General features: G+C 43.7%; 2 long non-coding RNA genes across 3 annotated transcripts in view; one reads left to right on the forward strand and one right to left on the reverse strand.

The window, feature by feature from the left end:
- The window catches only part of LOC139362921 (uncharacterized), a 55,310-nt gene that overhangs the window by 8,569 nt on the left and 20,619 nt on the right, over positions 1–26,122 (forward strand). For both annotated transcript variants that reach the window (XR_011622545.1, XR_011622546.1), the window contains 3 exons: positions 5,832–5,923; positions 15,692–15,793; positions 25,196–25,314. This is a non-coding gene — a long non-coding RNA (uncharacterized lncRNA). The remainder of the gene's footprint in view (positions 1–5,831; positions 5,924–15,691; positions 15,794–25,195; positions 25,315–26,122) is intronic.
- The window catches only part of LOC139362923 (uncharacterized), a 35,237-nt gene that overhangs the window by 8,444 nt on the left and 671 nt on the right, over positions 1–26,122 (reverse strand). The window contains exons 2-11 of the long non-coding RNA XR_011622550.1: positions 22,480–22,590; positions 21,276–21,406; positions 17,740–17,955; positions 16,680–16,856; positions 14,516–14,578; positions 13,818–13,972; positions 11,834–12,317; positions 10,481–10,539; positions 8,863–9,350; positions 1,734–1,798 (exon numbers count right to left, since the gene is read on the reverse strand). This is a non-coding gene — a long non-coding RNA (uncharacterized lncRNA). The remainder of the gene's footprint in view (positions 1–1,733; positions 1,799–8,862; positions 9,351–10,480; positions 10,540–11,833; positions 12,318–13,817; positions 13,973–14,515; positions 14,579–16,679; positions 16,857–17,739; positions 17,956–21,275; positions 21,407–22,479; positions 22,591–26,122) is intronic.

Consider the following 26,122-nt stretch of genomic DNA (forward strand, 5'->3'; position numbering starts at 1 on the left):
CCACAATGCCCAGCTAATTTTTGTATTTTTAGTAGAGATGGGTTTTCACCATGTTGGTCAGGCTGGTTTCAAAATCCTGACCTCAAGTGATCTGCACGCCTTGGCCTCCCAAAGTGCTAGGATTACAGCATGAGCCACTGCACCCAGTCCCAACCACATTTCTTGAGGCTTGGAACTTTCAGCCTCACCTGCCGAACTCCAGGAGGCAAAAGGGACTGGAGATTGACTTAGCTACCAATGGTCAATCAATCATGCCTCCATAAAAACCCAAACAACAGGGTTTGGAGAACTTCTGTGTCGCTGAACACAAGGAGGTGCTGGGAGGGTAGTGTGCTCAACAGAGGGCATGGAAGCTCTGTGCCTCTCCCCACTTACCTTGCCCTGTGCACCTCTTTCACTGGCTGTTCCTGAGATGGAGCCTTTACATTGAGCCAGTAACAGAAAATAAGCTGGCCAGATGAGGTGGCTCATGCCTGTAATCCTAGCACTTTGGGAGGCAGAGGTGGGGGGAAATCACTTGAGTCTAGGAATTTGAGACCAGCTTGGGCAACATAACAAGACCCCATCTATACAAAAAATAAAAGAAATTAGCCAGATGTGGTGGTGGGAACCCTGTAATTCCAGCTACTTGAGAGGCTGAGACAGGAGAATCACTTGAGCCCTGGAGGTTGAGGCTTCAATGAGCTATGATTGCACCACTGCACGCCAGCCTGGACAACAGAGCAAGGCCCTGTCTTTTTTAAAAAAAAAAAAAAAGAAAGAAAAGGAAAAACCTGTTTTTCTAAGTTCTGTGAGTTGTTCTAGCAAATAACTAAACTGAAGAAGAGAGTCATGGGAAACCCTGATTTCTAACTGGTTGGTCGAAATACAGGTGACAACCTAGGACTTGCAATTGGCATCTGAAGTAAGGGTGGTCTTGTGGGACTGAGCCCCTAACCTGTGAGGTCTGCACTAACCCCAGGTAGTGTTGGAATGGAATTGTGGAATACGCAGTTGGTATCCAGAGAGTTGGAGAACCGGTGTAGAAACTCCACACATACATTTGGTTAGAAGTGTTTGAGTAGAGAAAAACATGAGTTATTCTCTCACCTGTCTACCTGCTTAACTGCATAGGAGAGACAATGCATGGTGCTCATGAACAAGGCAAGCATTAAAGTCTGACCAGACCTAACATTTGACTCAGTCTTAATATCCATGTGAGCTTGGGCAAATCGCTCATTAACCCCAAGTCTTCATCATTTCATGCATAAAATGGGGATAACTGTGGCACCTACCTGTTTTTGTGAGAATTAATGAAATACTATGCTTGATGTTACTGTGATCATCACACTGTTTGACAAGGACAGTGATGCATGATAACACAAAAATTTAGAAACTGTAATGAGGTCTCGGGCAAAATTCCATACAAGCAAATTACTGTCTCTACAAAGCATTCCTGCCACACTTAATTCACCATTCCCTGAACAAAATGTGCCATCTTCATTGTCCAGGTCTGTACAGTGCTGGTTTCCCTGCCTGGGCTGCTCACTCCATCCCATCCCGGCCCATTCCTCATCCCTCCACGTCCCTCTTCCCTCCCCACTCTCATACAACTCTTCCTCATCTTTCAGGACCTGGCTTCAATGTCACCTTAACTGGAAGCTTCTCTCACCCTCCAGAAGAGCTTCCCATTGCACTTGATGCACGCACTATTATTTGATCATTTTTGAGTTATAGTCCAAGTCTTTTTGTACCTGAATAACATGTTGCCCAGTCAGTCTCTCTTCCTGGATTCAGAAGTCTTTCATGGTAGATCCAGCTGGAGTGACAAAAACACATTCTTTAAAAAAAAAAAAAAAAAGAAAAGAAAAGAAAAAAGAGGGATGACACAGACATACATCAGTACTTAAAAGTTTTAAATGGTATGTGAAAAACAAACAAAATGCAAGGGCTTCCAGCAGAAACACAGGAGGGAAAGTGTTACTGGGAAATATAACAGAAGGTTACTTTTTATTTTATTTTTAGAAAAAGGGTCTTGCTCTATCGCCTAGGCTGGACTGCAGTGGTGCAATCACAGTTAACTGAAGCCTCAACCTCCAGGGCTCGAGCAATATTCCCATCTAATTTTTATTTTATTTAAGAAACAGTCTTGCTCTTACCAAAGCTAAAGTGCAGTGGTGTGATCATAGCTTACTGCAGCCTCAACATTCTAGGCTCAAGTGATCCTCCAGTCTTAGCCTCCCCAGTAGCTGGGACTATAGGTGTACAGTGCAATGTGTAGCTCAATATTTTTTTAATTTTTAGTAGAGACAAAGTGTCGCTATGGTGACCAGGCTGGTGGTGATCTCCCACACTCAGGCAGTTCTCCCACCTCAACCTTCCAAAGTGCTGGGATTACAGGTGTGACCTGCCTGTAACACCACAGAGGTGTGACCTCACACCTGGCTGAGGGGGTTAATTTTTAATTATATAAAGAACTCAAAGCAAATATTAGAAGGAGCCTAAATGCCTACAGCAGCTGATGAGTAAACTGTGATACATCTATATAACAAAATATTATGCAACCATGAAAAGGATTAAGATAGATCAATAGGTATTGGCACAAATGTCCACAACATATGAAAATGTGAAGTGATGTTCAATCACCATGTATGTGTCTTGAAGGATATGGCCCATTTTCTCAATAGCAATTATTTCCTGAGATAAGATTATGGGTCTAAAGACTGAAGGAAATTTTTCACTTATTTATTTAAAAGTATTTACTATTTTTATAATTTAATAAAAGATTAAACAGATCATTGCATTAGTAAAAGACAAATTAATTCCATAAATAAATGGAAAAGACATGGACAGCTCAGGCATGGTGGCTCACGCTTATAATACTAGTATTTTGGGAGGGGGTGGTGGGGGGATCGCTTGAGGCCAGGAGTCCCAGACCAGCCTAAGAAACAAAGCAAGACCTCGTCTCTACTAAAAATTAAAAAAAAACTGGCCAGGCATAGTGGCATGTGCCCATAAACCCAAGTACTGAGGTGGAAGGATCACCTGAGATCAGGAGGTCAAGACTGCAGTGAGTTGAGACTGTGCCACTACACTCAAGCCTGGGAGACAGAGCGAGACTTCATCTCAAAAAAAGAAAAAAAAAAAAAAAAGGACAATAAAGAAATAAAGCTAAGAAGCTAACACAAGGAAAGATAAAACGTGTGACAAATAGGCCGGGTACGTGGCTCACGCCTGTAATCCAGCACTTTGGGAGGTCGAGGCGGGTAGATCACGAGGTCAGGAGTTTGCGACCAGCCTGATCAATACGGTGAAACCCCATCTCTACTAAAAATACAAAAATTAGCCAAGCATGGTGGTGTGTGCCTGTAATCTCAGCTACTCAGGAGGCTGAGGCAGAATTGCTTGAACCTGGGAGGCAGAGGTTGCAGTGAACCAAGATCATACCACTACACTAGAGCCTGGGTGACAGAGCGAGACTGTGTCTCAAAAAAAAAAAAAAAAAAAAAAGGTGACAAAGTAATATGAAGTCTTTTATTTATCACACAGAAAGTAACTTGTTAAATTATAATACCTGTGCCAGTGAAAGTGCAGTGAAATGGCCATTTTCTTGTACTATCAGTGGTGTTTAAATTGTATATAAACCTTCCAGGATAAAGCTTGGACATTTTTTTTAAATAATACAGACAGTTACTCATTATACTGCCTCCTCCAACTCCTGGCCTCAAGCAATCCTCCCACCTCAGCCTCCCAAAGTGCTGGAATTATAGGCTGACAGCCACCATGCCTGAAAGCTTGGCAATTTACATCAAGGGTAATAAGAATGCTCATACCCTGTCACTCACAGTAATCTCACTTCCGGAAATATCACCTTTGGATATAATTCAACCTAAACGAAAGGTGATATGCACAAACACAGTGAAAATCTGGGAGTAATTTTTTCCTCATTTTTAAAAAAATATGGAATGCTTCACAAATTTGCATGTCATTCTTTCACAGAGGCCTATTGTTCCAACTTAAGTACATGTGCCACTGAAGCAAGCATGAGTAATTTAAGATAGAGTGGTTAAGTGAAATAAGGAAGAGATATGGGGAATTTAAAAAATCTGTGGTACTTATAGGCACCTAGTAACAGCTCAGCAAATTATTATTTTTATGGTAATTTCACTCAATTAAAAATTGTCATTAAAAATTACCATTGTCATGGAACATAATGTATCCTACACTATAATTGTAAAAACAGATACAATTTGTCCCTTGGATATGGGGGGATTAGTTCCAGCTACTCCATTTCTGTGTATACCAAAATCCATGCCTACTCAAGTTTTGAAGTCAGTCCTGTGGAATCCAAATATTTAAAAAATGGGAAAATTAGTGAGGTGTGGTGACAAGCACCTGTAGTCCCAGCTACCTGTGAGGTTGAGGCAGGAGGACTGCTTGAACCCAGGAGGTTGAGGCTGCAGTGAGCCATAATTGCACTACTGCAGTTGCATGCTCCTGAATGACTCCTCTACATATTACTCTGGGTGACTTGAAGTGAATTTGATACAAGTACTAGAGCGAGCGCAAAGCAGAGCTACATCTAGGATTAATGTGCTTGGGCCCAGCTCCTCACTACTCACCTATGAGTACAGTTCCAGAACCTAAGTAGAGGGTGAGGGAACAAGGCTCCTGGCTTTTTTCCCTAATGCCTGCCATCTCTTTCAGATTTCTTATTTCTTTGCAAAGAAACTAAACAGGCACGACTAAAAAAACTAAACGATTAAACCCTACACAGAGAATCTCCAAAAATTCACAAAATATCATTCAAGACTGTTAGAAATACAGCCTTGAGGATAACTTGATGTACCAGTGATCTACAATATTTGGGATCATTCCAAATTCCCGTCAAGGATCTGCCTATATCAACACAGGGACAAAGGACCAACCATTCAAATAGGCCCTGCTGCCAAAATGCCATCTCTTCATATTGTTCCATTTAACAAAACTGCAGCCTGTCATCTATCCTTAAGTCCCTTGGCCAATGGTACAGAGCCAGAGTATGCTACTCCCTAGCAGGAAATCAACAGGATGACCTACTAAACACCATTTAGAAGATGCTAAGGCCCATGAATTGCAACAGGAAAGAAAAGACAGATAATTAGTCAGACAGCTACATGCTGGGCCAAAAATGCACTACAACCCCCACCCAATTCTGCCTAATCCTAGCTGGACTGACACCAACCTGATGAGACAGGCCTGTAAGATCTCAAACTAAAAGAGAAACTCCCGAACTGGGTTCTTGAGAACCCAGGAAGCAGCAGTAAACCATTAAAGAACAATTAAGGTCTGGAGGTGAGGGGGGAGTTTCAGATAAATGAAATGCTGGTAGAACACAGGGCCCAAAGGAGCAAAAGTTAACCTAAGCCCGGGTAGAACCTTGTTTACTAGAGTACTAGGCACGGGGTGTGGCAACTATTCTAACCAAAGAGGCTCCACTGGGGTTGGGTTAGCAATCCAAGGTATGGCATGCATAGGGCTGGTGGAATTCAGGGGGACTGAAACAAAAGCTTCAGAACCAGAAAGACTATATCTGGGGACAGAGCACAAAACTCTCAAGAGATGAGAGAGTTTTGTAAGAGTGAGGCAGAACTATATAGCAGTTTCAGGAGATCTGCTGGTGCCCAGCAAGAGCTCCAAATGGGTTATATGCAGGGACGCAGGCTGTAGTCTCAGAAGAGGAGGTTCAGAAAAGTCATTCAGTCCAAGACCCCAAACGGTGTTCTCTAATAACAGGAATTAAGGCCCCCTAGAGAAATGGCTGACTCCATGTATGGTACAGTATATTGATCCTGGAACATCTTTTTTGCCAGAAAGCAAGGAAGTCATCAAAGTCCAACAGCATCACATCAAAAAGACAGGAGAGTCAACTTGAAGAGATAATTATTAACCTCGATGAGACAATGTAAGCATCCAAAACAATAAAGACAGCAATGGCCTGAAATACATCAAATGCAAACAATAATCTATGAGTTCATGATGATATTCAGAAAAAAAAGCTATTGGTCACTAAAGGGAAGGTTACTAGGTCACTAACTTACTACTCTGAAAAGTGACTTAAAATGAGAGGTATTGTGGAGCTATTTATTCAGTTTTTCCCTTACAAATATAAATTTTTAGGGAGATTAAAGTAGATGAAACAAATCTGGAAAAATGGAGGTAAATGCTTAATCGGAGGGTTGGGTACGTGGAGGTTCATCCTATTTCTTTTGTGTATGTTTGAACCCCCTACAAAAAAAGCACAAGACAGAATGTGAGCCAAGCAGCTTAGGGTTTAGGCAAGGCTTCTGCCTACAAGAGACACTAGGATATGAGGGGTAGTTTTAGCCCTGATGGGCTGAGCTAACTGGAGGTATATAGGGAGGTGCTAAATTGCAGAGGTATCATGTTGCCCAGCACTTGATCGAATCCTAGATGCTAGGACTGCTTGGTAGCATGCTTCCTAGGTGGTGGATCTGAGGCTACCTACAGAACTTCCTTTGTAGTCATAATTGGCTCAGAAACTACAAAAGGGCTTGCTCTTGAAAATGGAGTTGGTCTTTGTCCATTTCATGCTGCTATAAAAGAATGCCACAGACTGCATAATTTACGAGAAGGAAAAAAGGAAGGAAGGAAGGGAGGAAGGGAGGGAAGGGAAGGGAAGGGAAAGGAAGGGAAGGGAAGGGAAGGGAAGGGAAGGGAAGGAAGGGAGGGAAGGAGGGAAAAAGGGAAGGCGGGAAGGAGGAAGGGGAGGAAGGGGAGGAAGGGAAGGAAGGGAAGGAAGGGAAGGGAAGGAAGAGAAGGAATGGAAAGAGGGAAAGAGGGAAGGAGGAAGGGAAGGAAGGTGGGAGGCGGAGAGAGAGGAAGGGAGGGGAAGGGAAGAGAACAGAAAAACAGGGAAGGGAAGGGAAGGGAAGCGAAGGGAACGGAAAGGAATGGAATGGAACAGAACCAAATGGAACAGAAAGGAAAGGAAAGGAAAAGGTGAAAGGAAGAAACTATTTCTTGTAGTTCTGGATGCTATGAAATCCAAGGTTGAGGGGCCTGCATCTAGTAGGGATCTTCTTGCTGCATCATCCCACGACAGAAGGCAGAAGGACAAGAGAGTGCAAGACAGCAAGAGGGCAAAAGGGGCTGAACTCTCTTTTATAATAAGACCACTCTGTGATTACTTATCTATTACCATAATAACAACATTAACTCATTCATGAAGGCTCTCTTATTAGGCCCCACATCCCAGCTGTTGCATTGAGGATTGAGTTTCCAGCACATAAACTTTGGGGGACACACTTAAACCACAGCAGAGCACTTATGTAATTTCAACCACGAGGAGCTGGGAAAATCAAAGGCATGAGAAAGACAGCAAAGGCTAGGAGAGAAATACGCACAAGTTAAGGAAAAAAGTCACAGTGAATCCTGTAGTGCAGGCTACTTTATCAAAAGCACCTAAAAAAGATCTCATTAACTGCCCCAACTCACCTCCACCCACATCTAAAGGGCCACACACAGCACCACCAAAGGCAGCACAATGAGAACAGCATTCTCCTCAACAGACGAGCTGTGAGTATCCATACACCTGACTCAACAGCTCCAGAACAGCCCTAAAACAGCTCCTCCCCAACCACCACTCAAGTCACCAGCTGGGAAACTATCCAGAAAACACAAATCCTGACACACCACTACCAAACAACTTAAACAGCAAAGAACAACCCATTTAAACAGCAATGCCAGTTGCTGGGAAAAAAAAGGAACAATGAGTAGAGGAAAAGCAGACCTCTTGGGGTCCACCAAGACCCAGTCTCTCAGCTTCAGCACTTTCAAATGCAGAATCCTCTGGGGCCTGTGGAGCTCCACGAGGCATGTTGTCCTCAAAGATAAATAAGCAGGCAAGCCGGCTAGAAAATTGCTAAGGGTATTATTCTTCAAAGAATCTTTTTAGGGTCAAAGAGGAATGTGTCTTACAGGCTATGTGTATTCCCCACAGATTCTGAGGATGATGTCAGTATCCCTTTCCAGATGTGTTAAACAATTTGCGGTCACTTGTATTCCTGCCACTGAGTACCAGTGCTTTGCTAATTTGAACTGATTCCAGCTCACACTGACCCCGGCTCCCTGGATCTGGTTGCCATTAGCCAAGACTGTCATCCATACTGTACCCTTTCAAAGAGTCCTGAAAACAGCTCTTCGCCTACTCTTCCAAGACAAGTAAAAATGTCTGCCAAAGAAATGGGGAAAAAAGATTGAGAGAGAGAAAACAATTAACATACTAACAAGAGAGCAAAAAGCGAAGGGGCAGGAGAAACTAGGAAAATCATACATGGGCTCACACCTATTTCCAAAGCTGGGCTAATATTCTTTTGCTTGTGTCTGAATAAGTCACCAATTTTAAACTGCTAATGAAAAAAAAAAGAAAAAGAGAATGAAAGAAGCAGGCACAGGCCGGGCACGGTGCTAGGATTAAAGTGCCGTAATCCTAGCACTTTGGGAGGATGAGGCGGGTGGATCACCCAAGGTCAGGAGTTCGAGACCAGCCTGGTCAACCTGGTGAAACACCAGCTCTACTAAAAATACAAAAACTTAGCTGGGCATGGTGGCGCATGCCTGTAAACCCAGCTACTCAGGAGGCCGGGCAGGAGAACAGCTTGAACCCAGAAGGCAGAGAATGTGATGACCTGAGATCATACCATTGCCCTCAAGCCAGGGTAATGAGAGCAAAACTCGGTCTCAAAAGAAAAAAAAAAGCCATAAAATAACTCAGATTTCATTAAATACAACCCTAGTGGTGAATGACTACTGGTCAACAATAAAAAAGATGGATTACTCAGAACAGAGATTAAGAGTCCAGTAAGAATCCAGGAATCTTACCCTTAAATAATGAAAGAAATCCTTTCCTTGGAAAGTAATATCCTCTCAGGCCAGGAACTCCACTAGTAGACAGCCTTCTTAAAAAAAAAATTTCTGGCCGGGCATGGGTTCACGCCTCTAATCCCAGCACTTTGGGAGGCTGAGGCAGGAAGATTACCTGAGGTCAGGAGTTCGAGACAGGCCTGGCCAACATGGCGAAACCCCATCTCCACTAAAAATACAAAAATTAGCCTGGCATGGTGCTGGGCACCTGTAATCCCAGCAACTCGGGAGGCTAAGGCAGAAGAATCACTTGAACCCAGGAGGCAGAGGTTACAGTGAGCCAAGGTCGCGTCATTGCACTCCAGCCTGGGCGACAAGAGTGAAAACTCTGTCTCAAAAAAAAAAAAAAATTCCTTTGGGAAGAACTTCTACATAAAAATCTTCAACATGAGACTGGAAAAAACAGTATGGGATCATCCCCGGACCGTTGGCTTTTACAGTTGGAGCTGTAAGAACAAAAAGAAAAAAGGATGTCATTTAAACACAATATGTAGAAAAGAATAATTATTAAATCTGTATTGGTCTTTAACTTTTATACTTTGATCTTTAATTATGTTATTGTAATTGAGTCCAAAGAAAAATAGTATGAGTAAAATAAAAAGAACACCATAAATGCTAATATTCTGTTTATCAAAGTCTGCAGTGAAATATCCCATTAAATCCAAGTGCAGTGACTCACACCCATAATCCCAGAACTTTGGGAGGCTGAGACGGGTGAATCTCCTGAGGTAAGGAGTTCGAGGCCAGCCTGGTCAACATGGTGAAACCCCAACGCTACTACAAATACAAAAATTAGGCAGGCGTGGTGGCAGGGGCCTGTAATCCCAGCTACTCAGGAGACTAAGGCAGGGAGAATTGCCTGGACTCAGGAGGTGAGCTTGCCATGAGCTGAGATCACACCACTGCACTCTAGCATGGGCGACAGAACAAAACTCCATCTTAAAAAAAAAAAAACCACACACACACACACACACACACACAAAACAGCTAGCACATGACATTTGCTATGGGGAGACTAGGGATATGATCTTGCTGCAATCCTTCCATTTTAATAATTGCAAACAGTGTGATTCCATTCTGTTTTGTCCCCACTCCACTCCAGAGCCAAAACAAGAAAATCAATTATATTTCTATTTCTTTAAAAACATATCTAACTAAATCATCTAATTAAAAGATAATATGCACGGCTCCATACTAGTAATAAAAACTTCTTATGTCCTGAGTATCATGGACATTTGATGAATGCTTGTTCAGTTGACTGGTGTAGACTTCAATAATAACCTGTTCGATGCATTACGCCACATTAATCTTGCATCTCAAAAGTAGGACAAATATTGTTTTTTCAGTTTTGTCTACCCAAAATGTAGTATTTACACGTATTTAAAAATGGGTTAATAAAAAGAAAATGAGTTTGTTCTAGAGAGTATGAGAATTTTGAAAACATGAATTCTCCTGTCCTGGCACATAATTAATACTTAGAGGCATATTATTTCATGTGAAAGCTACCATTAAAAGAAATTAATGTTAAACGTTACTTCACATAATCTTCTAACCTGACTAAAGACTGAAGACCTACCTCACAAAGCTGATTTATCAAGTTGTAAATCTTCACCTGTTGAATTCATAAGTTCATCTCTGAAAGATAAGAATAATTCACTAGGCAATATTCAGCAAAGTAATATCCACTAGTACATATTTAACATTTCATCACCAAGGGTGGGTGTGAAAAGAAAAGACAGACTGGGCACAGTGGCTCACACCTGTAATCCCAGCACTTTGGGAGGCCGAGGTAGGCAGATCTTGAGGTCAGGAGTTCGAGACCAGCCTGACCAACATGGTCAAACCCCGTCTCTACTAAAAATACAAAAATTTGCCAAGTGTGGTGGCAGATGCCTGTAATCCTAGATACTCAGGAGGCTGAGGCAGGAGAATTGCCTGAACCCAGGAGGCAGAGATTGCAGGGAGCCAACATCATGCCACTGAACTCTAAGCCTAAGTGAAAGATCAAGTCTCCATCTCAGGAGGGAAAAAAATAATTAATTAATTAATTAAGAAAAGAAAAGACAATCGGGATGCTTGAGCACAACTAAATCTTCTTTTGAGGTTTCTATACAGTAACCAAACAAAATAATAATTGCAAATGGTCTCATCAGGTACTTCGTGGAGGATGTGTCCTCACAAGTAAACTGGTAACTTTGCAACCCACAGGTCTTTGAAACATATTACAATAATCTTAAATGGGATCCTTTAATATCACATTGCATTCAAGACTATCTTTCTCTACACATCTATAAAAATCATTTATTCCCACATAGGCTTTAAAATCTCAGGCTTAAAAACAAGACATGGATACTATTTTCTTTAGCAAAAGTAGCAGAAAACTGTGAAAGAAAATGTCAATTGCGTGCCAGTCAGGTGAGGGCAGTCTTCACATTTTAAAAGCTAACACCGGCATGACTTACTCAATGTTGGACCCAGATAAATTAAAAAGTAGAAGATAAAAATACCTAAAATAGGCCAGGTGCAGTGGCTCAAGCCTGTAATCCCAGCACTTTGGGAGGCTGAGATCACCCGAGGTCGGGAGTTCAAGACCAGTCTGACAAACATAGACAAACCCCAACTCTACTAAAAATACAAAATTAGACAGGCATAGTGGCACATGCCTGTAATCCCAGCTCCTCGGGAGGCTGAGGCAGGAGAATCGCTTGAACCCAGGAGGCAGACATTGCATGGAATCGAGATCGCACCACTGCATTCCAGCCTGGGCAAGGACAGCAAAACTCCATCTCAAAAAAAAACAAAAAAAAACCATAAAATAACTCAGACTTAATTAAATATAACCCTGGTGGTGAATAAATATTTGTCAACAATAAAAAAGTTTATTACTCAGAACAGAGAGGAGAGTCCAATAAGAATCCAAGAGTCTTACCTTTTAATAAAAAAATGAATCCATTCCTTTGACAGCAATATCCTCTCCAGGCCAGGAATTCCATTAGTAGACAGTCTTCTTAAAAAAAATTTCTGGCAGGGCATGGTGGTTCACATCTGTAATCCCAGCACTTTGGGAGGCTGACGCAGGAGGATCATCTGAGGTCAGGAGTTCAAGACCAGCCTGGCCAACATGCTGAAACCCCGCCTCTACTAAAATTACAAAAATCAGGCTGGCATGATGGTGGGCGCCTGTAATCCCACCTACTCGGGAGGCTGAGGTAGGAGAATCACACGAACCAAAGAGGCAGAGGTTGCAGTGAGCCAAGATCACACCATTGAACTCCAGCCTGAGCAAGAAGAATGAAAACCCCATCCCCCACCACACAAAAAGAGTTCCTTTGGAACGGCCTTCTACATAAAGATCTTCAACATGACACTGGAAAAAAGGGTATGGGATCATCACTGGACCTTTGCTTTTACAGCTTGAGTTATAACGACAAAAAGAAAAAGGGATATCATTTAAACACAATATGTAGAATAGAATAACTATTAAATTTGTATTGGTCTTTAACTTTTATACTTTTATCTTTACTTCTGTTAATATAATTGAATCTAAAGAAAAATAGCAATAAAATAAAAATATTATTGTTCAAAACATTGAACAATACTCTGTTCAATGCATTACGCCACATAAATCTTGCATCTCAAAAGTAGGACACATACTGTTCTTCTAGTTCTGTCTACCCGTAAATGCAATATTTACATGTATTCGTAATGGGTTAATAAAAAGAAAATGAGTTCATTGTTCTAGAGAGTATGATAACTTTGACAACATGAATTCTCTTGTCCTGGCACATAATTAATGCTTAGAGGCATATTATTTCATGTGGAGGGTACCATTAAAAGAATTCAATGTTAAACCTTAAATAATGACTGAAATAAAAACAACAGCAAAAATGCTAATATTCTGTTTATCAAAGTCTGTAGTGAAATATCCCATTAAAGCCGGTTGTAGTGACTCACACCCGTAATCCCAGCAGTTTGAGAGGCCAAGGTGGATGAATCACCTGAGATCAGGAGTTCGAGACCAGCCTGGCCAACAGTGAAAACCCATCTCTAGTAAAAATACAAAAAGTAGCCAGACATTGGGGAGGGCGCCTGTAATCCCAGCTACTCAGGAGGCTGAAGAAGGAGAATCGCTTGAGGCGGAGGCTGCAGTGAGCCAAGATCATGGAATTGCACGCCAGCCCAGGCAACAAGAGCTAAACTCTATCTCAAAACAAAACAAAACAGACAAACAAAAAACAGTAAGAGAAAACTGGAGCTAAGTCCTACTCATTGTATTTACTTTCCTAAAATAAAACAACATTATTTAAAAAATTATGGCCAAGCCCAGTGGCTCATGCCTATAATCCCAGCGCTTTGTGAGGCCAATGTGAATAAATCACATGAGGTCAGGAGTTCAAGACCAGCCTGGTCAACACGGTGAAACCTCAACTCTACTACAATTACAAAACTTAGGAAGGCATGTGGCAGGTGCCTGTAATCCCAGCTACTTGGGAGGCTGAGGCAGGTAGAATTGCTTAAACCCAGAAGGTAGAACTTGCCATGAGCTGAGATCACACTACTGCACTGCAAGGGCAACAAAACAAAACTCCATCTAAAAAAAAAAAAAAAAAAAAAGAACTGCTAGCAGGTGCAATTATTCACAATATGTAGAAATTATTCTTTTCTACATACTGTGTTTAAATGATATCCATTTTTCTAATTGTTCTTATAGCTCAACCTGTAAAAGCCAAAGGTCCAGGGAGATGGGATATGATCTCACTGGTTAGCCTTCCATTTTAGTAAATCTAAACAGTGTCATTCCATTCTGTTTTGTCCCCACTCCAGAGCCAAAACAAGAAAATCAATTATACTTCTATTTCTTTAAAAACATATCAACTAAATCTAATTAAAAGATAATATGCATGGCTCCACACCCTAAAAGAAAACCTTCTGTCCTACGTATCATGGACATTTGACGAATGCTTGTTCAGTTGACCGGTGTAGACTTCAATAATAATCTGTTCAATGCATTACGCCAGATAAATCTTGCATCTCAAAAGTAGGACAAATACTGTTCTTCCAGTTCTGTCTACCTGTAAATGCAATATTTACATGTATTTGTAATGGGTTAACAAAAAGAAAATGAGTTCACTGTTCTAGAGAGTATGAGAATTTTGACAACACGAATTCTCTTGTCCTGGCACATAATTAATACTCAGAGGCATATTATTTCATGTGGAGGGTACCATTAAAAGAATTCAATGTTAAACCTTATATAATTATTTCACATAATCTTCTAATCTGACTTAAGATTGAAGACCTGGCCGGGCGCGGTGGCTCAAGCCTGTAATCCTAGCACTTTGGGAGGCCGAGACGGGCGGATCATGAGGTCAGGAGATCAAGACCATCCTGGCTAACACGGTGAAACCCCGTCTCTACTAAAAATACAAAAAATTAGCCGGGCGAGGTGGCGGGCGCCTGTAGTCCCAGCTACATGGGAGGCTGAGGCAGGAGAATGGCGTAAACCCGGGAGGCGGAGCTTGCAGTGAGCTGAGATCCAGCCACTGCACTCCAGCGCGGGCGACAGAGCGAGACTCCGTCTCAACAAAAAAAAAAAAAAAAGATTGAAGACCTACCTCCTGAAGCTGTTTAATCAAGTTGTAAATCTTCACCTGTTGAATTCATAAGTTCATTTCTGAAAGGTAAGAATACTTAATATTCACTAGGCAACATTAAGCAAAATAATATCCACTAGTACTTATTTAACATTTCATCACCAAGGGTGGTTTTGATAAGAAAAGACAGGCTGGACACGCCGGCTGATGCCTTTAATCCCAGCACTTTGGAAGGCTGAGGCAGGCAGATCACGAGGTCAGGAGTTCGAGGCCAGCCTGGCCAACATGGTGAAATCCTGTCTCTACTAAAAATACAAACATTAACCACGCATGGTGGCAGGCACCTGTAAGCCCAGCTACTCAGGAGGCTGAGACAGGAGAACTGCCTGAACCCAGGAGGCAGATGTTGCGAAACAACAATCACACCACAGCATTCCAGCCTGGGTGAAACAGCAAGATTCTGTCTCAATCAATCAATCAATAAAAATGTAAGGAAGAAGCATTTACTGTGCATGTATATGCCTGGTATTATATGAAGCACTTTAGTGTCTTATCAAATCTTCAGGATAGATCTTCAGTTCTCATGACCACAAAAGAGGACACTAAAGCTCAGACAGGAGAAGAGACGTGGCCAGCCTGTGCCCCCAGAGCCTACAGTCTTACCACCAGGTGAGACCGTTACACTGCTTCCAGGTATCACATGTTGTGAGATTTTTACTTTAAAATGAACCAAAAAAAACCAAAGGCAAAAAAGGCATAAGCTATTAAAAAGTGGGAGAAACACTAAGAGAACCTTAAGCACATAACTAAAAATATTATGGAAATGTTACTGAATTCACTAGCAAATTTAATTCTAGATTTTCATTGAGGAGTAGGTTATATTATTCATGATGAAGAAAAAAATGTTCACTTTAAGTATATTAACATAAATACCATCAATATGATTTATCATGTTTAAACGTTCACTTAAAGCAATTCAGTTAAAATTCTGCATCTCATACAATTTTATAGTTTGCTAGTAGGTTACAAGTAGTCATCCAAATAAAAACAGTAAAACACATGATGTTTTCCACTGGTTATTGCTCTTTTTAGGTAAGCACTTTGGTTATTGCTCTTTTTAGGTAAGCACTTGATATATACCAACAGACAGAGGATAATAACAAATTGCTAATTTCTTTCATCATTATACAAAGGTGGCTTCAGGATAGAATAGTATAAGTGCAATGACGAATTTGAAATCTAATGTCAACTCAGTGATGCAGCAAGATAAAGGTAGAGACAATAGAGGCACCTTGGTGAGTACTGAATTTTTATTTATTTATTTATTTATTTGGAGATGGAGTTTTGCTCCTTTAGCCCAAGCTAGAGTGCAATGATGCAATCTCAGCTCACCACAACCTCTGCCTCACAGGTTAAAGCGATCCTCCTGCCTCAGCCTCCCGAGTAGCTGGGATTACAGACATGTGCCACCACGCCCATATAATTTTGTATTTTTAGTAGAGATGGGGTTTCTCCATGTTGGTCAGGCTGGTCTTGAACTCCCGATCTCAAGTATCTGCCTGTCTCGACCTCCCAAAATGCTGGGATTACAGGTGTGAGCCACCACACCTGGATGAATACCAAATTTAATGAAGCAGACTAAGAGAAACAATTCATTTTAAAAAATAACATTTTGCCACGCACGGTGGCTCACACCTGTAATCCCAGCACTTTGGGAGGCTGAGGCAGGTGGATCAGGAGGTCAGGAGTTCAAGACCAGCCTGGCCAAGATCATGATACCATCTCTATTAAAAATACAAAAATCAGCCAGGCGTGGTGGCTGGCGCCTGTAATCCCAGCTGCTCAGGAGGCTGAGGCAGAGAACTGCTTGAACCCGGGAGGCAGAGGTTGCAGTGAGCAGAGATCACACCACTGCACTCCAGCCTGGGTGACAGAGTGAGGCTCTGTCTCAAAAAATAATAATAATAATAATAATTCAATGAAATCCCTAAGATGAAAGGCTTTGCAATAAATATGTAAATAAATTCCCAATCTCCATGCTGAAAGTTTAAAAGAAATGCTAATAATTAAAGAAACACAACTTTTCCTTAGCTTTGCAGCAATTTAGAAACAGAATGTTTCCAATATTTAGACACTACAAAGCACCTGACAAGGAGAAACGTGTAAGGAGGCATGACTCACCAGCAGCCCTGGGCCTGTCCACGGTACCCCCATGATGAAGAGTAACTCCACTGTGTAAATGCTCATGAACACAGGATTACAGGAATTTTCCAGTTTAGACATACCATATTTTCTTTCAGACAATTCTTCAACTTGCTTATGTAGATCAGCAATATGATTATTCCATTTCTCTGAAAACTGAGCAAAAGCTGATTCTCAATAATATGTCCCTATGTCAGAGCAGCACTAACATGTAAGAACTTATTTCATATATTTTACATTCTAACAGTCCACATCATTTTACTGCTTTCAAAAAATTTTTTCCCTTTTTTGGTGGTTCTTAGAATTGGTTTAATGAGAGACTATTAGAGAAGTTGAAAAGCAGGAGGGCAAAAAAGTTCAATCAAATTAAACACGGTAACAGGGAGGCCACAAAGAGGAGTTCTCCAGGGCTCTTTTAGCAAACTTCCTAAAACATGTCTCAACTGTGTGGAAATAAGTCTTTACAGCAGCCGGGTGTGGTGGTGCAGGCCTGTAATCCTAGCACTTCGGCAGCAGAGGCAGGCAGATGGCTTTGAGCTCAGGGTAACATAGCCAAAACCCCCCTCCCTACCCCCACCCATCTCTACCAAAAATACAAAACAGCCAGGCATGGTGGTGGGCGCCTATAGTCCCATCTACTCAGGAGGCTGAGGCAGGAGAATCACTTGAACCCAGGAAGCAGACGTTGCAGTGAGCCGAGACCATGCCACTGCCAGCCTGGACGACAGAGCAACACTCCACCTCAAAAAAGAAAAAACAAAAACAAAAACAAGGTTAAAAGGGACCCCAGACCTTAAAGGTACAAGTTTAAGAGGGACCCCTAAGCAAAAAATGCCAACCCTTTTTCTCTCAATCTTTGAAACACCAGGAAGGTGTAACAGTTTTGCAGCCTAGCTGTAGCAGGCTGATGCCCCCAAGATGCCCATATCCTAATCCCGGGAACTGGTGAACATGACCTTGTATGGCAAAAGGGGCTTTGCAGATATAATGAAGTTAAGGGTCTTTGGCTGGCTTGTACTGGCGGGGTTAATGTACTCACCCGGATCCTTATAAGAGCAGAGAAGGTGATGGAGAGGGTGGGAGGTGTAGTGACGGAAGCAGGAAACTCCAGTCATTCAGGACATGCAGCACAAGCTGAGAAGTGCAGGCCGCCTCCAGGGCCAGGAGACAGAATCTCCCGCAGAGCCTCGGAAGGCAACAACCCTGCTCCCACCTTGCTTCAGTGGGACTTACTTTAGAATTCTGGTCTTCAGAACTGTAAGGGAATACATTCGTGTTGTTTTAAGTCACTGTGTGGTAATTTGCTGCAGCAGCCACGGGAAACTAGTATTGTAGTGAAGCCTCAAAACCCATCTGAAGGGGCTGGGCTCCGTGGCTCATGTCTGTAATCCCAACACTTTGGGAGGCTGAGGAGGGCAGATCACTTGAGGTCAGGAGTTCGAGACCAGCCTGGCCAACGTGGTGAAATGCTGTCTCTACAAAAAATACAAAAATTAGCCGGGAATGGTGGCACATATCTGTAATCTCAGCTACTCAGGAGGCTGAGACATGAGAATTGTTTGCACCCTGGGTCGGGGGGTGGAGGCTGCAATGAGCTGAGATTGCACCACTGCACTCCAGCCTGGGTGACAGACCAAGGCTCCATCTCGAAAACAAAAACAAAACAAAACATAAAACCCACCTGAAGAAGTTTCCAGTTCTGCCAGGAGTCCCCCACCCAACCCTCGGAAGCAGACATTCCATTGCTGTGGGCCATGGACAGGCAAAACGAAGCGCCTCCTCCTGGCAGAGGACTACCCAGGAGAAACCCAAGGGAAGGCACTGCCGGGCCAGGCTCTCTGCCAAAGCCGTATTATGGTGTTTTTTGTTTTTGTTTTTGTTTTTGTTTGAGACACAGTTTCACTCTGTCTCCCAGACTGGAGTGCAGTGGCACAATTTCGGCTCACTTCGACCTCTGCCTCCCCAGTTTAAGCAATTCTCCTGCCTCAGCCTCTTGAGTAGCTGGGATTACAGGAACATAGTACGCCTAGCTAATTTTTGTATTTTTAGTAGAGAGGGGGTTTTGCCATGTTGCCCAGGCTAGACTTGAATGCCTTACCTCAAGTGATCCACCTGTCTCAGCCTCCCAAACTGCTGGGATTACAGGAGTGAGCCACCGCACCCAGCACTCACCAAGGCAGGCTTTTTCCAGGGGATCAGTCCTGGTCTGGTCTGGCTCTGCCCACTCTCCCTCTCATCTAGCTGGAATCCCTAGCTCCTTCTCAGTAGAGGAGTGTGGACCCCAACCCCAGCTTGGTATGGTTCAGATCTGCGTTTCACTCATGGAACCTGGCTGTTCCCCAGGCCCTGGAGAAAAACAGGGTCTCTCTGCAGGTATGATACAGGATGGGCCTATCCCCAGGACCCTGTGAGAGGGAAGCCCAATGTCCCACCAGATTGGCAGAGCTGGGAAAGAGAAAGTTTTATGATAGCCCTAAGGAAAAAAAGAGGCAGCAGAGGAAGCAGGACAGCACTCACATGGAACCCATGTCACTGCCTGAGTGAGGTGAGGGAGGAGTGCACCCCAGTGACATGAGGGGGAAGAGAGGTGCGGTTCCAGGGCAGCTTTCCCCCTCATTTCCTGCCATGTTACTCTGATCCCCTCCAGGTGAGCCTGCCCACTTTGTGCCCAGAAGCCTGTAGAAAAACACAGCTCCAAATGGTTATGGCCCCAGGAGGGGCACAGCAGGGAGGAGACCTGGACAGAGGACAGGCAGGGGGGGAGGGAGTGGGCTTCAAACTCCTGGAGGGGGCCCTTCTCATGGGTCCTCCTTTTTGGCTTCTCCTTCTTTACCCTGGGCTGATCACCCAGGGAAGAACTGAAGCAAGGTTTCTCACCCTCAGGTCCAAGGGGTTCAACTACCGGGCCCTTAGGGAAGTGTGAGCCCCCTGAAAGGATGCAAGGGTTTTTTTTTGGAGATGGAGTTTTGCTCTTGTCACCAAGGCTGGAGTGCAGTGGTACAATCTCACCTCACTGCAACCTCTGCCTCCCGGGTTCAAGTGAATCTCCTGCCTTAGCCTCCAGAGTAGGCTATAAGGTGTAAGGCCACCAGTAATGTGGCTGCCACCACGCCTAATTTTTTGCATTTTTAGTAGAGATGGGGTTTCACCATGTTGGGCATGCTGGTCTCGAACTCCTGACCTCAGGTGATCCGACCGGCTCGGCCTCCCAAAGTTCTGGGATCACGGGCGTGAGCCACTACGCTTGGCCACAATGCAAGGTTTTGCATGGACAGCATGTACATGCCTTTCTGGAAAACAGTCCACAGCTTATTCTCAGCAGGCTCCACAGTCAGAAAAGGTTAGAACTCTTGCTACAGAGCTGTGGGAGCACCTAGGTGAGGGGCCTGCCAAGGGCATTCTGGGGACTACCTGGGCACCCCTGAGCCCACTGTCCCCTAGGCAGGCTGCACTGCTTGGTATTTGCAGAGCTGAGGGGGTGGGGCACGTGGGGACTGTGAAATTGCCCTGAGATGACCCACAGTCCTCAGCTGGGAAGTGAGGGGTGCATCTCCTGCAGCATCCTCCATCCCTAGACCATGGGGCCAGGAGAACTGATCCTTTCAGCAAGTCAAAAGCCTATTACTGACTTCTTCCCTGGCCATGTAGACAGTGAACCAGGGTAGTCATATCAAGTAAATGCCTTGGTCTCTGTCACCGAGGTGACCAGTAGGCATTCCCAGGTGCAGTGAAGGTCCTCACACCAAGATATGCACCTGGCCACCTGAGGAAAGAGAAAGGACTATCCAAGGGGATGGGGCTGAGCTGGGTGTGGAGTGGTCCTTGTGGGTCTTGGTGAATGGGACGGGGAGCAGCATGATCCAGACCTTGAGGCAGAAGGACAACCAGGAGACAGCCTGGAAAATGTGCTGGACCCACAAGGGCTCAAGGCTGGCCAGAGAGGGAGGTGGGATAGGCTGGAAAGTCCTGAGGTCTGAAGATTGGCCCTGGCAGAAAGAAGCCAGGTAAGGTGGGGTGTTACCTGCACCCTGGGGGCCAAGTGCAGGCCAGATGAGGCCAATTACTGGGCCCTTAGGGAGATGTGAGCCCCTTGAAATGGTGGAAGGTTTTGTTTTTTTTTTTTTTTTTTGAGACGGAATTTCGCTCTTGTCGCACAGGCTGCCACCTTTGCCCAGAGCAGGCACCAACATTTCTGGCTCTGGGTGTGACCTCAGAATGGGGAAAAGCCCCAACCCCCACCAGGACCACCTGCCGCCTAGACTACTTCATATGCTGAACCCAAGCCAGGGGCAGAAAGCTAGAATGACACCTAGGTTAATCCCGATAAAGTCCCTGGCTCCCCCCAGCTACGGGGCTGAAGGGGAATTACAGCCCAAACCCCAGATGCTGACTCTCTAACACTGAGCCCTCAGTGCCCACAGGGAGATAGAATCAGCACACTATCCAGATGGGGAAATGGGCTCAGAGAAGTGCAAGAGCCTTGCCCAATGCCCAATGCCCCAGACCAGGGCTCCAGACCCACAGGGTTCTTTTGTCACTGTGTCCAGAGGGCAGCAGCTGCTCTGAGGTACCCACCTGAGCCTGGCAGCTTTCTCCAACTTCGGAAGCCCAGGAGCATGGCCCAGGTCCACAGATGCACCGGCATGAGGTGCGCCCAGAGGAACAGAGGCAGATGAGTTTCGTCTCCTCCACTGGATTGTGAGGGCCTAGAAGGAGACAAGGGTCTGCTTGAGAAGGCACTGAATAGTGAGCAACTTGGGGCGGTTTCCCTCTGGATGGATCTGCAGTGCCTGGATGGAACCTGGCTCAGACAGAGCTCAGTTCTGCAGGTCCCTGAGGCATGGAGAGTTCACAGCTACCAAGTGTATGAGTCTGGATTCAAAGCCAACAAACAGCATGACTCGAAAGTCCCTGCCCTACCTGGATCACTCACCTCTTGGGAGTCACCCTTGCAGGCTCATCAGATACCCAGGCCAGTAGCACAGCCGGCCAGGACCAAGGAAACTTTGGGAGCCTCAGAGTACCCCCAGGTATTCCAACCTAAACCTGGCACCCCTGCCTCTCACCACCCTTCTTCTTGCTTTAACCTCACCCCCTACACAGAGCCTGGGCCACCTAACGTGGCATCAAACAGATGCCTCAATAAATCAGAGTCTAATTTTCGTGGAGGAAAAAAAAAAACTTAACAGATATACATGCAAATTCAAAATATATCCTAAAGTACATATAAATTCAATATATATCCAATCATTGTGACTATGACAGTAGAATATTAAAATACTATTTTCAAAATGTATACAAGCTTAATGTTCTATTTATTCAAACTATTCAAAATACAAATCATCAACATAATTTGCCACTAACATCTCATTCAGTCCCTTCACAGGACACATGATTCACTGGGAGTTAATAAATTAGCAGCTGGCAGGCAGTGACACATAGAAAAAATGAAAACCAAGAGGTGAAATAGTTCTGAAATAAAAAGGGTTTTAAAGCTAAGAGAAATCATTGAATTACTAAGTCATTAGCACTAATTTTGAGCCAACTAACTAATTAATATGAGATGACACAGTGTCCTATGTTTTGGCAAATACAAACTATGTTTAAACAATGTCTGTAATGTGACTTTCAAAATGCTCCTGGCTTTACAAAGATGTGATTAAAATGTAGTAATACATGCTAAAACACTTCCCCCTGCAGAGAATGTTGTAACTTTCATCAGTCACACTGAGAGTCCAGAAGATGAAGGAAAAGGTAGTGGATTTCACTGAGAACTTACCAGAGTTGAACTCCCTCACTCTCTGTTGCCCAGCATTGGCAGGTTACGGGACTGGTGGCTGTGGTGTCTCAATGGTCTTTGGTCTCTTAGAAGGTGGAGAGTCATCATCATCTTGAAAAAGAACATATGCTCATTACTGAAGGAACCATCTTAGGTTACAGCCACCTCCGGGTCAATTCCCAACATTCAAAATCTGAGCAGGGCTTTAAAGCTATTTTGAGTATTAATAATTATTTCTGTATTGTGAACTTCAGCATACTTTTTTCTAGTTATATTTGAAATGTTATTCTTTTGGGATGTGCACAAGTGAATACTGCTTTTTCTTCTGTCTTGCTTCATTACTTTTTAGTTTGCTTCATTTGAATCATCATAAGTCTCCTCTTCTCCTCAAATAGCTTTCAACTTGCTGCCAAGAACAATAATCTATTTTAAGGCTTTTGAGAAAAAACTTCCAATGAAGACAGCCACCTAAAGTTACACAAATATAGAAGAAACGGGGTAAAATAAAGCTTAGATTGGAAAAAAATATTTAAGATTGTACAAAATTCAAGCACACATAAACAAGGGAAGCTGGGTAATTTATGTTCAAATACTTTTAACAAGTGCAAAATGTGGAGGCTTAAAGAAATAGGGCTGGCCAGGCATGGTGGTTCACGCCTATAATTCCAACACTTTGGGAGGCCGAGGCAGGCTGATTACTTGAGGTCAGGAATTCGAGACCAGCCTTGCCAACATGGTGAAACCCCATCTCTACCAAAAATACAAAAATTAGGCCAGGAGCGGTGGCTCACACCTGTGATGCCGGCACTTTGAGAGGCCAAGGCAGATACACCACCTGAGGTCAGGAGTTTGAGACCAGCCTGACCAACATAGAGAAACCTTGTCTCTACTAAAAAATACATTACCTGGGCATGGTGACGCATGCCTGTAAACCCAGATACTTGGGAGGCTGAGGCAGGAGAATCGCTTGAACCCGAAAGGCAAAGGTTGCGGTGAGTCAAGATCGCACCATTGCACTCCAGCCTGGGCAACAAGAGTGAAACTCCGTCTCAAAAAAAAAAAAAAGAGAACAAAAATTAGCCAAGAGTGGTGGCACATGTAATCCCAGCTACTTGGGAGGCTGAGGCAGGAGAATTGCTTGAACCTGGGAGGCTGAAGTTGCGGTGAGCTGTGATCGCACCACTACGCTTCAGCCTGGGTAACAGAGTAAAACCCTGTCTCAAAAAAAAAAAAAGAAAGAAAGAGAGAAAGCAAGCAAGCAAGCAAGCAAGCTACATTATTTATGAAACAGATACTGTTGACTCGGTCACAAGAAAGCCTGTGTATAAATGAGCAGTGAGATATTCAAGCACAGCACACACACTCTACTCAGGACAGCTATCCTGAGTTCCATGCTTACTTCCTTCTGGTTACACCAGCAACTCAATCTGCTATGATCCTGCAATACATCTCTTGTTAAAATTAGAGACATCTGGGCCAGGCACAGTGGCTCATGCCTGTAATCCCAACACTTTGGGAGGCTGAGGCAGGTAGATTACCTGAGGTCAGGAGTTCGAGACCAGACTGGCCAACATGGTGAACTGCTGTCTCTATCAAAAATACAAAAATTAGCCTGGCCTGGTGGCATGTGCCTGTAATCCCAGCTACTCGGGATCCTGAGGGAGAAAAATCGGTTGAACCTGGGAGATGGAGGTAGCAGTGAGCCAAAATCGTGCCACTGCACTCCAGCCTGGGTGACAGAGCAAGACTGTCTCAAAAAAAAAAAAAAAAAAAAAAAAAGAGAGAAAAAAAATAAATTAGACATCTGGATCAAATCAGCTGCCTCTGTCATCGTCTAGTCCCGCAAAGTGTCAGGTAACGTCCTATTAAGATTGCTGCTCACATATCTATAAAATACTGAAAATATCATTTTAAAAAATCTTTTTTTTTTTATTTTGAGACGGGACTTTTGCTCTTGTTGCCCAGGCTGGAGTGCAACGGTGCGATCTCGGCTCACTGCAACCTCCACTTCCTGGGTTCAAGCAATTCTCCTGTCTCAGCTTCCCGAGTAGCTGGGATAGCAGGCATGCACCACCATGCCCGGCTAATTTTGTAGTTTTAGTAGAGACAGGGTTTCTCCACGTTGGTCAGGCTGGTCTTCAACTCCCGACCTCAGGTGATCCACCCACCTTGGCCTCCCAAAGTGCTGGGATTACAAGCGTGAGCCACCGCACCTGGCCAAGAAACCCTTATTTAAAAACAAGCCAGGTGTGGTGGCTCACGCCTATAATCCCAGCACTTTGGGAAGCAGAGGCCGGTGGATCACTTGACATCAGTAGTTTGAGACAAGCCTGGGCAACATGATGTAACCCCATCTCTGCTAAGAATATATATATATATATATAAATTTAGCTGGGTGTGGTGGTGGGCACCTGTAATCCCAGCTTCTCAGGAGGCTGAGGCAGGAGAATCGCTTGACCCTGGGAGGTGGAGGTTGCAGTGAGCGGAGATCTTGCCACTGCACTCCAGCCTGGGAGACAACAGCAAAACTCCATCTCAAAAAAAAACAAAAACAGACCCCATTTCAAAACAAAAAGAAAAGCAAAACAAAACACAAATGTGGTACAGAAATAAAAATAATTACCGTGTTAAACACAGCTTCGTAGAAAATAAAAGACCACTCAAATACAATAAGCTGTCTTTTTAGACAGGTATAATTGTTATTCTTATTTTACAGCTTAAGAAACAGGCTCAGAGAATGTTATTTGATTGGACCATGTTGTATCTCTGGACAGTGCAGCTGAGATCAGACTTCGTGTGTAACTCCACTAGCCTACCAGGGTGCCTCTCACAAAGGTAAGAAATGTAAATTTGGCCTAATATACGAAGTTGCCACAGCAGCACTGGGTCAGTTCTACATACACTACTTCTATGTTCATCAAGGGAAACCTTACAGGAAAGTGAAAATGTTTCTAGAAGGTGATTGGACACCAGCACATTTGCTTGTTGCCTTTGGGCTCTTCTTCTCAGGCCAACAGTAACCTGAAATTATTGACTGACTATTCCAGTCAACTGGAGAAAATGGTACCAAGGTCGCCAACATCAGACAAATTCACTCGAGGACCTATCTATGTACTTTGAAAGACAAAACTGCTTGTGAAGGATACTGTATTTCAGAAAAACAGAATCATATTAACAACTAATAACACTGTAAAATGCTGATGTGTTGAATGCTACTTTAGAAAAACATGTTCAAATCTAGGGGAAAAAATTGAAAACTACATATATAGCTAGCTAGCTAGTTAACTATCTAGAGACATGCTTTCATTCCTGGCCTCAAGTGGTCCTCCTGCCTCAGCCTCCTAAGTAGCCTGGGCCACAGGTGGACACAGTTACACCTGGGTTTTTTTGTTTTGTAGAGACAGGGTTTCACTACATTGCCCAGGCTGGTGTCATACTTTGGAGTCTCGCTGTGTTGCCTAGGCTGGGGTGCAGTGGTGCAATCTCGGCTCACTGTAACCTCCGCCTTCTGGGTTCAAGGAGTAGCTGGGACTACAGGCATGTGCCACCACACCCGGCTAATTTTTGTACTTTTTGTAGAGACTGAGTTTCACCATGGCCAGGTTGGTCTCAAACTCTTGACCTCAGGTGATCCACCCACCTC

The sequence above is a fragment of the Macaca nemestrina genome, chromosome 4 (assembly GCF_043159975.1).
Source record: "Macaca nemestrina isolate mMacNem1 chromosome 4, mMacNem.hap1, whole genome shotgun sequence".
Taxonomy (NCBI): Eukaryota; Metazoa; Chordata; class Mammalia; order Primates; family Cercopithecidae; genus Macaca; species Macaca nemestrina.